Source organism: Propithecus coquereli, unplaced genomic scaffold (assembly GCF_000956105.1).
Source record: "Propithecus coquereli isolate 6110/MARCELLA unplaced genomic scaffold, Pcoq_1.0 Scaffold7, whole genome shotgun sequence".
NCBI lineage: Eukaryota > Metazoa > Chordata > Mammalia > Primates > Indriidae > Propithecus > Propithecus coquereli.
Genome location: NW_012153062.1, coordinates 7,444,154 through 7,462,592, shown reverse-complemented (window position 1 = coordinate 7,462,592; position 18,439 = coordinate 7,444,154). Strand labels below are relative to the sequence as shown.

The 18,439-nt window shown below is 41.5% G+C and overlaps 1 protein-coding gene across 1 annotated transcript in view; it reads right to left on the bottom strand.

Annotated features, from left to right (window-relative positions):
- The window catches only part of TGFBR3 (transforming growth factor, beta receptor III), a 140,073-nt gene that overhangs the window by 54,181 nt on the left and 67,453 nt on the right, over positions 1-18,439 (bottom strand). The gene's annotated exons all lie outside the window — the stretch shown is intronic.

Here is an 18,439-nt window from a genome sequence, read left to right as displayed (position 1 = left end):
GTTTAGTCTTCAGTGGTGACAAACAAGAGGAGCTTTGCTGTGGACAGTGCCACCCTGCAAGGCCTCATCTAGTCCAATCCCTATCCTCCCACCTCAAAAAGAATGCTCCCAGATGAAAGGTCCTGAGGAACGTTCAGGACACACTAGATCACAGGTGGCAATTAAGTTTCACCGTACCTCCTCCAAGTCTACTCAAATCTTACCTTCTAAGTGGGCCTATTTAAAATTACAACCCCACCACCCAGCTCTAGCAATCCTGGTTCCCCCAAACCTACTCCACATTTCTATTGCACTTGTTACCTGTTAAAATAGCAATATAATAAGCTTATTTATTATGCTTATTGCCCATGTCCTTCCACTAGAATATAAGCTCCTTCAGAGGCTGGGATCTTAGCCTGCTTTGTCCATGGGTCTCTCCCAAGCACCTGGAATGGTGTTGGGTACAAAAAAGACAATCAATGAGTATTCATTTAATGAACAGAATGAATCTTAAAGTCCAATTAATTGGCAGTGCCCACCTAAAGTTCTGTGCAAAGAAGGACTCTGAGGTCATGTTCAGGAAGAGTGGAGAAATAGGAATGAGCGCCATGATCATGTGTCTGCAGGGGCCCAGGGAAGGCCATCTTTGCTCTACAGCCATGCGGTCTGACACAGTAGCCACTGGCCACATGGTTTTCATTGACTGATTACATGTTTAAGTGATATTATTTTGTAAATAAATGGGACTTAAATAAGATAAAAAGTTTCTGCACAGCAAAAGAAATAATCAGCAGACAACCTATGGAATGGGAGAAAATATTTGCAAACTACACATCCAACAAAGGATCAATAAAATCTACAGGGAACTCAAACAAATCAGCAAGGAAAAATCCAAACCACCCCGTCAAAAAGTGGGCAAAAGACATGAACAGACATTTTTCAAAAGAAGATATACAAATGGCCAATAAACATATGAAAAAATGCTCTACATCACTAATCATCAGGGAAATGCAAATTAAAACCACAATGAGATACCACCTTACCACTGAAAGAATGGCCATTATTAAAAAGTCAAAAAACAACCAATGGTGCAGATGCATTCAAAAGGGAATGCTTATACTCTGTTAGTGGGAATGTAAATTAGTACAACCTCTATGGAGATTCCTCAAAGAACTAAAAGTAGACCTACCATTCGATCCAGCAATCCTGCTGCTGGGTATCTACTCAAAGGAAAAGAAGTCATTATATCAAAAAGACACCTGCACTTGTATGCACAGTGCAATTCACAATTGCAAAGATGTGGAATCAACCTACGTGCCCATCAACTGATGTGTGGGGAAAGAAAATGTGATATATATATATATATGTGTGTGTGTGTGTGTGTGTGTGAGGAGCTGCATGCCAGAAGAGGCAGAGACCAAACATATAGTTCTTAATATGTCACAATGAGTAAATGTGAAATTGTTAAATATATATATTTTATATATATTAAAAATACATATATATAGGGAGGGGGAGAGAGAACGTGAGCACCCACATGCAAAGATTTCATATTTGGATAAAATAGCAGAAACTTTCCCATCCTTCACCTTGCCACAATACTACCCCATTTCTGGTCCTTAAGTCTTAACCAAACTGTTACAGCCACCTCCTACCCTCCTGTTTCCCCTGTCCCTCCTCCACACTGTCACCTGGGCAGTCTTTCTATAAAGTAAACACAGTGATGCAGAATAGTATCCAAGCATCTTAACGCGGCACATGACCAGGGAGGGCCTCTCCGCCCGAGTCCACACTACTCCCCTACGCACCCGAGAACTACTCGAGGCTGCAGAGCACACTGTGCCGCTGCACTCTCCTGGGCCGTTTATATCCTGCACCCTGCCTGAACCGCTCTGCCCCACCTAGCTCCCAAGGAGAAGTAGCTGCCCCATCCTCCCGCAAGCATCACCTTCTCTGTGAGGCCTCCCAGGCTCCCTTCTCTGCTCACAATGAGCTGCCCTCGCATGTCTCCTGCGTGCCGCCTCTGGTCTGTTCCCGCTCACACCCTCTCACGTGGGCTGCTACTGTTTATCAGTGAATCTGTCACCTTCACTTGACAAAGAACAACGCCTGGAGGGCCAGGGGAATGCGGTGTTCATCCTCACTCTCTTGGGGCTGGCACAGTGCTGGGCACAAAACAAGGACTCAATAATTGCTGGTTATTGTCCAAGTTCAAAAGCAAGTGAAAAAAAAAATTGCTGGTTGAATGAAAGCTCAAAGTTGTTACTTACAGGAAAAGATATACTATAATTTCTTCATTCCCGTTACCTAAACTCCTTGCTCCCCTCACTGCCCAGGAAATGAGCTTTCGGCCAGGCTGTAAAGCTAATGACTTGATTTTTCACCTAATAACTCCACCTAAAAACCAATTATTAAAGCACATTTAGTTATTGCATGCCTCCCCCCACAATCCACTGACTTTCCTCCTGCTCAATAATTAAAACCTAATCCTCTGACATTCGCTGACATGACAAATGTCTTCCTGTGGGAATGAACAGAGCACTGAGCTCCAAGAGCTCCGATTCTTAGCAAGGGTCTGTTGAAGGGACAACCAGGAAGCAATTTAGGGTCTAACAGATCCTGGAATGCTAAGATGGACACCCATTGGATCATCTCTTCTCTCTACTTGAACCTTGCACAACATTTGTACTTTAAGTTCTGGTTATGCTACTAGACTTTTTTAAAGAGCAGAACATTACTCTATCTGCCAATGCTGGGAGTTTTATTACAAGAACTTACGGCTAGGCAACCAGAGCCAAGTTTATTATTTTTTCTGGATCAGATTCAACAACCTCATCCAAAAGTGCATGAAAAAAGCAAAAGAGGCAACAAGCCCTTTGTTTCCACACCTGTGCTTAAGCTTTAACTCTTAAAGTCCTAGGCAGATCCACGGAAGCCTCGAGGTTGATCTCCCCAGCCTGAGTGAAGCGCACAAGTCCTGGCTAACGGTACAGACATCGTTTTCCTGGAACTGAGCTTCTTCATTTTCGCACTTATCTCAGCACATCAGCTGACCCAGAGGCCTGGCGGGTTGCATCACAGCCTCTCTCTGGGCCTCCCCCAAGTCGGTTTAGTCTTCAGTGGTGACAAACAAGAGGAGCTTTGCTGTGGACAGTGCCACCCTGCAAGGCCTCATCTAGTCCAATCCCTATCCTCCCACCTCAAAAAGAATGCTCCCAGATGAAAGGTCCTGAGGAACGTTCAGGACACACTAGATCACAGGTGGCAATTAAGTTTCACCGTACCTCCTCCAAGTCTACTCAAATCTTACCTTCTAAGTGGGCCTATTTAAAATTACAACCCCACCACCCAGCTCTAGCAATCCTGGTTCCCCCAAACCTACTCCACATTTCTATTGCACTTGTTACCTGTTAAAATAGCAATATAATAAGCTTATTTATTATGCTTATTGCCCATGTCCTTCCACTAGAATATAAGCTCCTTCAGAGGCTGGGATCTTAGCCTGCTTTGTCCATGGGTCTCTCCCAAGCACCTGGAATGGTGTTGGGTACAAAAAAGACAATCAATGAGTATTCATTTAATGAACAGAATGAATCTTAAAGTCCAATTAATTGGCAGTGCCCACCTAAAGTTCTGTGCAAAGAAGGACTCTGAGGTCATGTTCAGGAAGAGTGGAGAAATAGGAATGAGCGCCATGATCATGTGTCTGCAGGGGCCCAGGGAAGGCCATCTTTGCTCTACAGCCATGCGGTCTGACACAGTAGCCACTGGCCACATGGTTTTCATTGACTGATTACATGTTTAAGTGATATTATTTTGTAAATAAATGGGACTTAAATAAGATAAAAAGTTTCTGCACAGCAAAAGAAATAATCAGCAGACAACCTATGGAATGGGAGAAAATATTTGCAAACTACACATCCAACAAAGGATCAATAAAATCTACAGGGAACTCAAACAAATCAGCAAGGAAAAATCCAAACCACCCCGTCAAAAAGTGGGCAAAAGACATGAACAGACATTTTTCAAAAGAAGATATACAAATGGCCAATAAACATATGAAAAAATGCTCTACATCACTAATCATCAGGGAAATGCAAATTAAAACCACAATGAGATACCACCTTACCACTGAAAGAATGGCCATTATTAAAAAGTCAAAAAACAACCAATGGTGCAGATGCATTCAAAAGGGAATGCTTATACTCTGTTAGTGGGAATGTAAATTAGTACAACCTCTATGGAGATTCCTCAAAGAACTAAAAGTAGACCTACCATTCGATCCAGCAATCCTGCTGCTGGGTATCTACTCAAAGGAAAAGAAGTCATTATATCAAAAAGACACCTGCACTTGTATGCACAGTGCAATTCACAATTGCAAAGATGTGGAATCAACCTACGTGCCCATCAACTGATGTGTGGGGAAAGAAAATGTGATATATATATATATATGTGTGTGTGTGTGTGTGTGTGTGTGTGTGTGCGTGTGTGTGTATACACACACGCACACACACCATGGACTACTAGTCAGTGATAAAAAAGCATGAAACAGTGTCTTTTGTAGCAACTTGGGTGGAACTGGAAGCCCTCCTCCTAAGTATTTCAGGAACAGAAAAACGAATACCACATGTACTCATTTATAGTGGAGCTAAATGATGGGTATGCATAGTCAAACAGAGTGGTATAATGAACTTTGGAGACTCAGAAGTGTGGAGGGTGGGAGAGGAGTGAGGGATATGAAACTACCTATCGGGTACAATGTAGGCTATTTGGTAGATGAGTATACTAAGAGCCCCGCCTTCACCACTACATAATTCATCCATGTATCAAAAAACCATTTGTAACCTCTAAATCTATTGAAATAAAAAAAGAAATATTTTTATCACCTAAAAAAAGTGATGTTATTTTAGATCTATTGGGTTAAATAAAATGTCTTTAAAATTAATTTCACTTATTTCTTTCACTTTTTTAAATGCACTAAATAGAAGACTTAAAATTACATTTGTGGTTTGCATTATATTTCTACAGGCAGGGCCGCTCTACACCCTCCCCCAATAAGACCCTTAGGAAGAAACATGTTCATGAACTGATAATGTCCATCCATCCATCTGCTTCTTGGTCCGGCTCAACACAAATCAGTGTCAAGAAAACATCTCTTCATCCCTGCAAGGTCTGAGGAAAAAAAAGAAAGAAAAAACGAAAAGAAAATATCTCCAGCCAAGTACTTCCTAAACTGAGATCCTCAGACTGGTGTGTCACAGACAGAAGGCATGTTAAAATGCAGATTCCAGGACAGTGGCGGGTGGGGAATGTAAGGTCTAGGAAACTACGTTAAAATCCTTCCTCCACCACCTGCGATTCCAATGCATACTTGAGGAACACTGCTCTAGGCCACAGATACAACATTATTTAAACTCTAAATAATCTTCATAAAGCTTGAATGGGATTGCTTGAAGAATAAGCAAGAATTTCCTCCCCTGCACTGGTGAGGAAAAGCCAAGAGGGAGAGAGTAAAGCCAAGTCATGGATGGAGTCATCTCCTTGCACATCTAAAAGGAAAAAAAGGGGCCTTGTGAAACAGGAGAAGCCATAGCTCCCCAATGATAAAGAAAAGCCTGTTGAGATCTCAGAGGAAAATCTGTTCCAGGAATCTCGCACGCGGGCACACACACACACCCATAGCTCAGCTGTCGTCCATTTGGAACTTGAGTTATCAGTTGGGTGAGTGCCTGCAGTTCAGGTTACAGGCCCTGGGGGCTACTCTAACTCACACACCCAACTGCCCACATGTCCATGGCTTTGGCATTGGTGGAAGTTCAACACTTGCACGATCAGGAGCAGCTCCTCCCCCTCTTCTGTCTTGCCCTACACCCCACTTTCAGTTTTCATCTTCCCTTTTCCTGACTCCTGCACAAACAAATCTCTTCTTGGAGTTATCTGCTTAGGCAAATAGAAAAAGGAAAACAAATAAAGCAAAGAAAACCTGAAGCAAAAACACCTGCCATGCTAAGAATTTGCTAGCTCAATTCCAGGAGGGAAAAAAGACATAGTAAAGAAGACAGATATTTCTCTAGAATCTATGTTTAGGTTTAAGTAGGATCTACAGATTGGCCCTAGGACTCCTAACAGCCCCCACATGGAAAGGCATTACAGAGCTTACGCTTTTATATATTTTGTACACATGAAGTCCAGCAAAAACAAACTTACTAGAGCATTACTGAAATATTTACCTTCCAAATGAGAATTGAACCCTGCATTCTGAAAGAGGAAAATCACACGTTCTTTCTACCCAATTCCTGGGAGGACTGTACTTGCCTATTTCCTCTGAAGCCACATGATGTGAAATGTGATTCGAAACATGTTTTCTATTAACATATATCATGACTCAATGTTGTTTTTTAAAAAAGGTTTATTTCAAACAAATAATAACTTCCATGCCCACGAACCTACATTCATAATTTGCAAAGCTACATATTCATGAGCCACGTGATTATGGTCTCTGACAATCATGCATTGAAGAAACACAAATCCATGCAACCATTTAAAAATTCCTGAGTGATTTTATTTTGTATCCCAAACCAGATTGCTTTCTTCTAATAAAATGACTTAAAACATATTCAGTTATTAATTTTTCTCAAAACTTTCATGATTATCCTACTTTTAATTTTTATTTTTGCTGAAATATAAAAAACTAAAGGACTGAAAGAGCCCTGTCTTCTTAATGCCCTACATGTTTACACATGTCCAAAAGGAAAGCTTTGAGATGCTCTCCAAATACAAACATGCACTAACTTGAACATGAGCTAATACAAAAGCAATACTCTAATCTCCCATGGAAACGTTACAAGAACAACAGTATATGTGAGTATATATACACACAAAGAGAAGTGAAAGATCTCACTCCATCTGAAAAATGAACTCAGTCCCCACAGGTTACCAAATTAATGAAGTGTGAGCTGCTTTGTACTGCAATTTTCCAAAGCAGAGTCCCAGGCCACACAGGGATCCTCCTCAGCTTTACAAAATAATCTCCCCAGACTCCTAACTTTATCCTTTCCTCATTTTCCAATGTTAGCATGACGTTAAGAGGAGCTTGCCCCAAAATTCAAAGTGCATTTTCATCTAAAGTGCATTTCCATCTAACTGGTCTTTTTTAGGAAAAAATAAAATGTTGGCATCACTGCTATTACTTGCCACATTCCTTGATCTATTTTCACCCTCCATATGTGCTCCCAGGGAACCCCTCAGTAGGGAGGACTTTTTTTTTTCTCTTTTAAGTTATAGCCAATCTGCCAAGCAAGGTTCGAGGGCACAAAGTGTACAGACGCCTGCCTCCAAATAGGTTCCTAGAATTCTCTTTATAGAGTTCTTCTTCATCAAAACTGATAATCTCAGTTCCATTTTACAGACAAGGAAATTGAGGCTCAAAGAAGCTAAAGGACCTGCCCAAGGCACAGAGCTGGTGGATAGGAGGGCTGACAAAAGAACCAGACCTGTGTCTCACCCTAGAACTCTTTCTATTCCTGCGCCATGGAGTCAGCTACCAAACTCAGGAATCAGCAGTGCAGGATAGACAGGAGCCTCCCCAGGCCCTGTGTTAATAGAACACTGGCAGATGTTAATCATAAAAGCTGTACCCTTACTAAGTGCACGTTTGATAGATTCCGAATCCTCACATCTGACAATTGAAAAAAACTGGAGCTCTGAGCAATTAGGTAAAGCACAAGACGACGTGGTTTTAGCAAGGGATGAGTGCAGATTCAAACTGTTTTCAGGACTCTGAAAACTGTGCTCATTCCACTAGGGGAGGGTAGACACTGAATGTGCCAGGACAGGTCATCTCCCTTTGGTGAGGGAACCAACCAGCTGGCAGGTCAGCAAGGACCTGGGTAACATAAGCCAAGCTTTCCACCAAGACTGAGTAGGCAGATGTGGAGGAACAGCCCCAGGCTCTGAAGAGAGTGAGAAGGCAAGGCGGTGACACTGCCCTTCTCTGCCTCTCGCAGAGCTTCTCCCTGCCGAGTTATTTTCTTCTCTGTCCCCTCTGTCCCCTCTTCCCCAGCAGCCTGAGGAGCTGCGAAGGGGAAAGTGAACAGAAGGGCAGACAGAAATAGGAATGACTGGTATGGAAACAAATAATCACTTGGCTGGAAGGCAAGTTATAGTAAACAACAAATTGACCAAGGAGCTTAAAATGGTTGAATAGAGGCTGCAGCAGACACAGCACGGCAAGAATATCAAGCTGATCAATTTAAGATGTAAATACTTCCGTGCTGGTCAGTGGTATATGTCAACTTGGTGGGGCTACTATCCCCAGTTATTCAATCAAACGCCCATCTACATGCTGCTGTGCGGGTATTTTGTAGATGTTATTAAAGCTTGTAATCAGGTGGCTCTAAGGAAGGGAGATTGTACTAGATAACTGGGTGGGCCTGATTCAATCAGCTGAGAGACCTTAAGAGCAAGAAGAAACTCCAGGCCCGGCGCAGTGGCTCATGCCTGTAATCCTAGCTCTCTGGGAGGCCGAGGCGGGTGGATTGTTTGAGCTCAGGAGTTCGAAACCAGCCTGAGCAAGAGTGAGACCCCCCCCCCAGTAAAAATTAGAAAGAAATTAATTGGACAACTAAAAATATATAGAAAAAATTAGCCGGGCATGGTGGCGCATGCCTGTAGTCCCAGCTACTTGGGAGGCTGAGGCAGAAGGATCGCTTGAGCCCAGGAGTCTGAGGTTGCTGTGAGCTAGGCTGACACCACGGCACTCTAGCCCGGGCAACACAGTGAGACTCTGTCTCAAAAAAAAAAAAAAAAGAAGAAACTCCACCTGCAGACAGCAGTTTCCGCGCACGTCTAAGGGTACCAGCTGCCCTTCCTGAAGGCCTCCGTGTGGATTTCTGACTTGCCTTGCCTGTCCCCACATGGCATAAGCCAATTACAATTCCTTGTAGTAAATCTCTTCATACATATCCCCTACTGCTTCCGTTTCTCTGGATAAACCCTGACTGATAGCTCCTGTGAACGGCTGAAACGAGACCCAGAGCTACATATTCCAGCCCGGGAACCACAGACCTAAGAACAGTTTAGAAAAAAAAAGAGGTTCTAAAGGACATTTCCTCAGGAGACAGGAATGGTGGGAGGGGCCTCCAGCTCAAAACAACTGGTTGGACCCCCTTAAACTTCCTAAAATTGGCTTTCCAGCAAAGGCAGAGCCCTCCGAGCAGACCACAATCTTGTGTGCACCCCTATTTTCCACTCTACATTTCAAAACCTCTGAAGACAACCCAGGTGGTCTCCTATGCCGAAGCTAAGGCGGAACTGACCACATTTAGCATGGATGAAGAAATGATCCCCAGAGGGCTAAGGACAGATGCAGACATTAAGCAAGGCATCCTGGTGGAGCTGATCCAGAGATGGTTCAACCAGGAGCCTAGAGGGAAAATGTTCTTGGGAAGTGGATCAAGAAACAGTTTTAAAATCCTTATCCAAGTGAAATATTGGCATGACCTAGATCCCAGTACTGAAACAAGTCATTCACAACGCTCTGCTGAAACAAGACCTTTGCTCACCTGACCTGATGCCCTGATTTGGCTATAAGGGTTCAATTCTGAAGCCCTGTACTTGGGACAGTCATTAGTGGCTCCAGACTAGATACCAGAGTTTCATGCCCTCGCATCATTAGTGTGACTCCAATGAGGTCCCCATTTTCCATTCTGGAAAATATTATTATTGCTAATATTTATTGAGCACTTACTATGTGCTGGACATTATACTAAGCACTTTATATAGGTTATAGCCACCATTTACTAACTGTATGACCATGCATATGTTAACCTCTTTGTTTCCGTTTCCTCATAAAGTGAAGATAACAATAGTACCTATTTCATAAGCTTATTATGAAGGTTAAATAAGGTCCTTTACGTTAAGTGTTCAGAAGGGTGCCTAGCACATGGCACACCCTATACACGTTAGCTGAATACGCACACACACGTATATGTATCCTCACGATAAGCCGTGAGGGTTGTCTCACTGATCTGGAGGTTGACAGGCCATAGTTCATTCTTCATGTGGCAGGACCACAGCTTTTTTTTTTTCCCCCCAGCATATTATGGGGGTACAGATGTTTAGGTTAGGACCACAGCTTTCTTATCCAAACTGCTGGAAAGGGATATAAATACCCTGTTTTCAGAGGTGGGGGCAGTTTGGGCTCCAAACAGCAGCTCTAAACTCACCCTGCAGTCTATATCACACCCAGAACTGTAGAATCTCAAGAATAGGCTCCCCTTGATAAAGAAAAAAGGGCTGGTGATCTCTGTGGGCTTCTGCCAGGGGGACAGATGGAGAAGCCCCTGACTTCCAGGTACACCCTGGATCCTAGTATCACACTTTGTCATTCACCCCAAATGCAATAGGGCAGAGACAGACCAGTGGTGACTCCCTCTTGCAGGGGCGTTGAGAGCCCCAGGCTGCCTCAAATAAATCCAACAATCTGCGCCCAGAAAAGAGTGCGGCCATCCTGAACTCGCTTTCTGAGATGGGGAGTGTGAGCCACCCGTGGAGAACCCTTACCATGGGCATCGCTGTCTGCAACTTATGAGAGGACTACAGGGGCTTTCAAGTCAGCCTCCCAGAGGCTCCCAGTAGACAGATGTTTCTTCCCTGCTGTTACATCAACATAAAATATTCTGCAACCTCCCTTTACAAAACACTTTTTCTATCAAATAGCTCTCTGGAGGTTGTCCGCCATGTCAGCCAAGGGCACCAGGAGGTAACATTTGATACAATTGCCCAACACTTTGGAACGGCAGATGCATCAGATTACCAGATAAGCCTGACAATAAAGCCTTAAAGGACGTCATGGGACTCTACATGAAGAAACACCAACCTTCCCTCCTCAGTGAAAGCAAGTTTACTTAACCTCAATTTGTTGAATGAAAGCAAAGCCTTCACAGGGCTGGGGCCCATGCCTGAGCACAGACATGACACAAGTCCAGCTAGAGCCAGGAAAAGTCTACACTTGCGTGAACCCTCCCGGACAGGATATCTTGCTCAGGAAAAATACACCCAGGCAAAGCTCACAAGGGCCACGGGCCACGGGCCACTCACTAACAACATTCGGCAGCTTTAACCCAGCGAGTTATAATAAATCCTAGGGAGTCTTTCAAAAGCCCTTTCTGGACCAGGTTTACCAGCTGAATCTGGCCTCTTTCCAATGTTCTAATTGCCGTAGTGATGTTTAGGAAGAGCTCTCTCACCACGAAAGGGCACAAACTCATTCCTAGGAAATATGGTAGTTGATTGACCCCAGTTCATGAGAGGATCAAGCCCCTTATAATTAAGGCTCTTAAGGACAAGCCACAAAACCAACAGATGAGCAGCCTCTAGAATAAAAACGCATGGTACACACCACTTGGAATATCCCACAGGACACAATGAGTCATTCCACAAGAGACATTTTAAAAAAGAAGAACCACCACCAATCTCAAAACATTTAGTTATTTACTCTTCCTTCAAGACAGAATTTATTTGGGGAAAGACCTCACTGGAAAACTCAAAATGGTGCATCCAGACGCCTAGAATATAGTGGTGACACTTCTGGTTGAGCCAAAAGCTGTGTTTGTATCTGCAACCCTGACCCATCTGCCACATGCTGCCCCTCAGAGTCAACCTCATGGAGGAAGCTGCCTTAATTGCATTTGGAAGAAAAGAATTCTCATTTTCTCCAATTTCCAGATCCAACCATGGTACTTATTACGGTAAACTGCAATTCCCAATGTTTTAACCAGCTCTCCCGCGTAATGGGAAGCTCCCCGAGGACAGGCAATTCACTGCACTTCTCCCTGAATCCTCCACCACTAGCACTGTTCCCAGCATCCCACAGGCATGAAAAACTGAGTTTTGGATGAACAAACAAGTAGATACATAAACCATCATACCAGGTATGCTAATGTCGTGGTTTTTCTAAACACAGTGAGGGGGAACTGCCAAAGAAGGGAAAGGAAGAAATTAGACAAGAAAAGAATTATTTCCAGATTTTTAAATGCAACACAATAGCATACAGAAGTGTTTTTTTTTTTTTTTAAAGTTCCCTCCTCCACAAGCAAACGTGAATGTCTGAGTTATTCTTAGGGCATTTTTGGACACTACGACCCTTAGTTACACACTGCTTGGCTTCCTGAAAGGCAGCAACTGAACATGCGCTGTCGTGTGGGCTGTGCGCGCCCCTTCCTAGAGCAGCACCAAGCACACATCTGGGGCTATTTAACAACTGATTGGAAATTTAGCCTTCTGATTTCCAGTTAAATACTAGGCACAGGAAAACAAATAGCACTTGTTTTTCACTGAGCCTTGTCAGTCATCCAAACTTCAGTGCAGACCAGAGAACTGCCTGTGGTTTGGTGGCAGAGGCCCAAATATTTTGACCTTTTTCCTTTTTTTTTTTTTTTGCCTCCAGTTTAAGTAAAAGGAATAAACCAGATTTTGGCAAGCCCAGCTTCTTCACCCATCCCTTTTCCCTTCTTAGAAATGCAAAACTGGTTTTAAATATTAAGCATGTTCCTGGTATTAATTTACATTTTTCATTAGGATTAAGTTTTGATTTGTTTTTAATCCAAAGCCAATAGCATAGAGTTTGGCTTCTCTCATTATTTCAGCTGTCCTGCCTTGATATTTACTTGGATTTGCTGAAGAGGCAATGCTCAGATTGCCATTCTCTGTTTCCAATTAAAGTGGGATATAATATCTAGCAGTTGTATTATCAAAGAATCAGAGAGTTTAAAAGCTGGAAGGAACTCACAGCTAGTACAACCCCCTCATTTTAGAGATGAGGAAACTGAGGCCTGAGGAGTTAAGTGATTTTTGTCCAATGACGTATAACTAGTTAGTGGTAGAGCCAAGGCCTCCTGACACCCAGGTCAGGGTGTTAACTAGAAATAAAATCCTGAGTTACCTCTGAGTTGCCAGATAAAACACAGGACACCCGGTTAAATTTGAATTTCGGATAAACAATGAATAATTTTTCGTATAATTATGTCCCAAATATTGCATGAGCATACTAAAAAAGATATTTTTTGTTTATCTGAAATTCAGCTTTAACTGGGCATCCTGTATTTTTACATGCCAGCTCTGGCAACCGTACTTCAGAGACCAACATCCCCCCCATCCCTCACTCAAACATACACATATTTCTCCTCTGATTTAAATGATAAATGGCTAGAAAAAATAAATCACAGCACAGTAATCCCAAGGGTGAATGAGGCTGGAAGAAGCTGTTTATTTCTTGAGACTTTCCTAATCTTAGATACCCTTTTTTTCCTAAACTAAGCCTGACATAAATAGTTTGGCCATGGCCTCTGGACTAGGCATTTTATGCTATTAGAAAATCAGACATTAAGGTCTCATCTTGAAAACTCCTGCTTTTCCAGGGCTCCAAGTATATAGACATTGTAGCAGAGAATACTCGGATTTGGAATGCAAATAAAGCAAGATTTTTTTTAAAAAATCAGATAAATCCGTGGAATAAAGTAAAAAGATACATTTTAAAATCTAATTCACTGATTTTATATCATCACTTGTTTAAAGAGTGCTGCAGCAAGGCTTTTTCCTAACAGCTTTATGAAATATAATTTGTATACCATAATATACCATAATATTCACCCTTTTAAACTATGTAATTATTTACAGTATATTCACAAAGTATGTCATACTCACCACTATGTAATTCCAGAACATTTTTATCCCTCCACCCCAAAAGAAACCCCATACCATTAGTAGCCATTTCCCATTCTCCTCTCCCATCAGCCCCTGGGAATTACTAATCTACTTTTATAGATTTGCCTGTTCTGGTCATTTCATTTAAATGGAATCATACCATATGTAGCCGTTCGTATCTGGCTTCTTTCACTTAGCCTTATGTTTTCAGGGCTCATCCATGTTGTGCTACGTATCAGAACTTCATTCCTTTTTTATGGCCAAATAATATCCATTGTATGGATACAATGCTTTTTTGATCCAATCATTAGGTGATGAACATTTGGGTTGTTTCCACATTTTGGCTATTATGAATAATGCTGCTTTGAACATTTGTGGACAAGTTTTTGTGGACGTGTTTTGCCTAGTTATTTCCCAAAGAATGGTTTTACATTCTCATCAGCAACATATGAATGTTCTAAGTTCCCTATATCCCCATCAACACTTGTTCTCTACCTATTATGGCCATCCTAATGAGTGTGAAGTGGCATCTCATTGCAGTTTTGATTAGCAATTCTCTAATAACTAATAATATTGAGCATCTTTTCATGTGCTTTTTGGCCATTTGTGTCTTTTCTCTAGAGAAATGTCTATTCAAATTTAAAGATAATTTAAAATTGTGGCTCTTACCAATCTTTTTCAGTAAACTCAGGATGAAAGTTCAGACATCTATTGCCCAGTTGAGATACCCTACTTTTTTCTTTAGTGTAGAAATGCTTTCATAAATAAAATAGGTTTACATGAAGCTTCTAATATATTTTTATTTATAGTCTCAACACAATACACTGAGAAGGTAGGATTATTATAAATATTTTCATTTCTGATTGCATCGAGAGACAACTTTAACCTACTCACTATCATTTGGGCCATACATCCTGCCCAAGGCAAACGATAACGCTATGGCAACTTCATCATGTGTGCACATGTGTGTGACTCACTCTCAAAGATCCACTACCTGAAACCCAGCCTGCAACAATCATTCTTCATCCCACTCCCATTTCCTAGGTAACAACCACCACCAGATAAAAGAACTGCACCGGCACAGAAAACTAAATCATAACACTTTCTCCCTGCCTGACGCGCTCCCTCTTGCCTGGGCTATGGAATCATGAGGACACTGAAATGATTTGACAGAAAAAGACAGATGCCTTTATGAGACACTATTAAAGTATCATGTCTTTTAATCACCCTTGTGCGTGGCTCAGAGATGTTCTGAGTAGGCCCTCCTAACTGATTGTGAAAGTTTTCCTTTTTTAATGTGGGCAGTTACAACAAAGCAGACATGTCAATTTAAATTAAAAGGTCACCCTGACAAATGAGTAGATGCCATTAAGTGAATTTTTCTCATCATTCTACTTTTTTTTTTTAAAAATGAACTGTTCAAGTATGATAACTCTACCTAGAAAGTAAAGACAGTTTTCAGACAGTAATGCAAATCCTTCGGCAGCATATCAGGGAAAAAGTAAAGACGCCTGCATCTTGGACTGGAGAGTCAGCAGACCCAACTCTTTCTCCTCAGCTTCTCTAAGCTCTCTGGGTAACCTTGGGGAATCAGCTTCCAGAGATTCCACTAAAGTGTTTAATGAAATACTTTACGTAAAATAATTTAGTTATTTTACACCCCCCCACAACCCCCCGCCAACTTTCACTCCTAACAATAAGCGATAAACAGGATAGAGTACTGGTTTTCTATCCATCTCTGGTCCCTCTGTTGCAAAGGCTGTCAAGCGGATGAGCAGACGCCGAAATCCATTTCAGGCCACAGAGAGGAAGGGAAGCACCTGCCTTGGGAGAGGCTGCCCAGGTTGTGAGAGAACTTGCATCACTCGTTATCTACTGATGTGCGAACCTGAATGAACAACAGATGTTCCACCATCTCTTCCAGGCCATGAAGAAATGTGCAGAGGGGGGAAAACCATTTTCCCTAAAGGAAGCCTGCTGGACAACAAAGCAGAATTCAGGTGTCCTGGAATTTAAGTCCTCGACTTCTCCCAGTGCTGCCTCCCCCACGTTGGCAGTTTTAGGTTCATCACTTGATCCGTAATCTCCTTACATGGGATTAATCCAAATAGGGTCAATGTCGATTTGTTTACTAAAGCTGTCTCCTTTTTTTCATTGTTGGTGTGTCTTCAACTGATGGACAAGAAGCAGTTCTTACAGATCTTAAACAAAATTAAAGCAAATAAATAATAACTAGGAATAAGATACCTTCCGTTAAAAGCCGTGGAATGGCAGATTGAAGAAGGGATTCAGAAAGTGGTAAGTACAATTGTGACATATGTGGCCCACACTTTTCATCTGGACCAGAGAAACAGGAATTCCTTTCAATCTGGGGCCAACCAAGCTAGATATTTTATAATTACTAATGTAAATTCGACATCCTTCCCAAGTGCTCTTTACTATGACTAATAATAAATAACAGCAGCAATGGTAACATAGTGTCTAGGATTTTATCAGGCACTGAACAAAACATTTTATATATAATCTATTTTTTGTTTGTTTGTTTGTTTTTGAGATAGGGATCTTGCTGTGTTACCCAGGCTGGGATGCGGTAGCATGATCACAGCTCACTGCAGCACCAAATTCCTGGGCTCAAGCGATCCTCCCACCTCAGCCTCCTGAGTAGCTGGGATTATAGGCATGAGCCACCGCACCTGGCTGCAATAGAATGTAATCAAGATAACAACCCTATGGTGTAGGGGCTATTATTATTCCCATATTACAAGTGAGAAAAATCAGGCTTAGAGAAATTGTATTTGCCCAAGGTTACTACTTGGATTCAAACCAGGATAGGCAAAAGCCTTTGCTCATAACCACTCCATAACTGGTCTACTGTGATAATCACCAGCTCCATGTAGCTACTGAGCACCTGAAATGTGGCTCAGCATGACTGAGAAACTGAATTTTAAATTTTGGTTAATTTAAATAGCCATGCATAGCTAGTTCTTACAGTATTAAACAGTACAGCTCTATAGCATGAGGGCTGATGTGCATATGACCTTATGATCTGAGTCATTTGTCTTACTAACACAAATAACTTTAATGAGAGGAGACTGACAATGATTATGAGTATGAAGGGAGCCAGTTTAGCATAACAGGTGTAGAGTAAATCCTATCTGGGTTTGAGTCTCAGCTCTGCCAGTAACTAGCCCTGTGATTTGGGCCACTACTTAAGTCTTAGTTCCGTATCTATAAGGAGAGGTAAATACACCATTGTCTAGGGTTATTGTGAGAATTAAAGGAGATAAAATATTAGAGCATTTAGTGCAATACCTGGAATGTACTAAGGCTAAATAAATGTGCTAGTAGTAATAAAAACAACTAAGTAACTACCAATTTTGGGCCTTTTTAATGTAGAGGTAATTTTCAATTCTCAGAAAAGGCTATAATTTATTAGTAACACCCACCTTATAAAAATGTACCTTTTGAGTTTTTAAATGTTTTATTTTGAAATTATTTCAAGTGTGCAGCAAAGCTGGCAGTACAAAGGACTCTCAGTTTTTAACATCTTGCCACATTTGCTTATTATTCTCTCCGTACATTGTATTTTTTCCTGAATTATTTGACACTTTAGCCCTCAACACTTAAGTATATTTACTGTATTTCCTGAGAAGAAGGATGTTCACTTAGATAACTATGGTATAATTATCAAAGTCAAGAAATACGACATTGGTACAATACTTTAATCTACAGGCTCAATTCTACTTTCGTCCACTTTCCCCATAACGTCCTTTGTAGCTGCTGCCCACCCCGACCAAACAGGCTGCGGCTCGGATCTCACGTGTCTTTTTAGTCTCCTTTAATCTGGAACGGCTCCCCAGCCCTTCACTGTCTTCATCACTGACATTTTCGAAGAGTACAGGCCAGTTATTTTACAGATTGTTGTTCGCTTGGTTTTGTCCAGTGTTTCCTTACGATTAGATTCAGGTGACACACATTTCTGGCTAGATTGCTACATAAGTGACGCTGTTTCTCATTTACAGGCATGAAACGTCCATCTGCCCCATATTGGTAACGTGAATTTTGATCACTTGGGTATTTCTCTGCTCTATCTAGTTGCTATTTTTTTCTTTGCTAATTAGTAAGTAATTTGTGGAAAAGCTATTTTGAGAATATCTAAATATACTGTTCCTCAAATTCCCTCCACCTCTGCTAGATTTAGCATCTGTTGATAATTCTTGCCTGATCAACTTTTACTATCATGGTTATGAAATGATTTTCTAACTCCATTATTCCTTCCATATTATTAATTGACATTCTACTATAAAAAGATTTCCCCGTTTCCTTTTTTACTCATTTATTTATCTACTCATTAACTGTAATGACTATAGATTCTTACTTTATTCAATGGGTATATTTGAGCTTTTAAAACTACTCTTTAAATACAAGTGACAAGAAACTACAGATCTGGATTAAGAGTCATTAATCAGGCAAAGTTTATTTATTAGGCAAGAGGAAAAATATTAACTGAGGACTCTACTTGTTTTGGATGCTGTGGGCACAAGAGGTTTAAAAGCCACAGGCTCTGTAGTTCAGAGGACATTATTAGCATGTAGCCCTCGCAATAGACAATATGAGTTATTGCTACCAAGTTGCAGTGTTGCTCATCATCAGACATGATATCATACCAAAAATATTCCATCCAAACAACCCATCTATTTCTCCACAACTAGCAAACTTGAATGTTCTGGCAAACTCAAAAGGACATGATTTACAA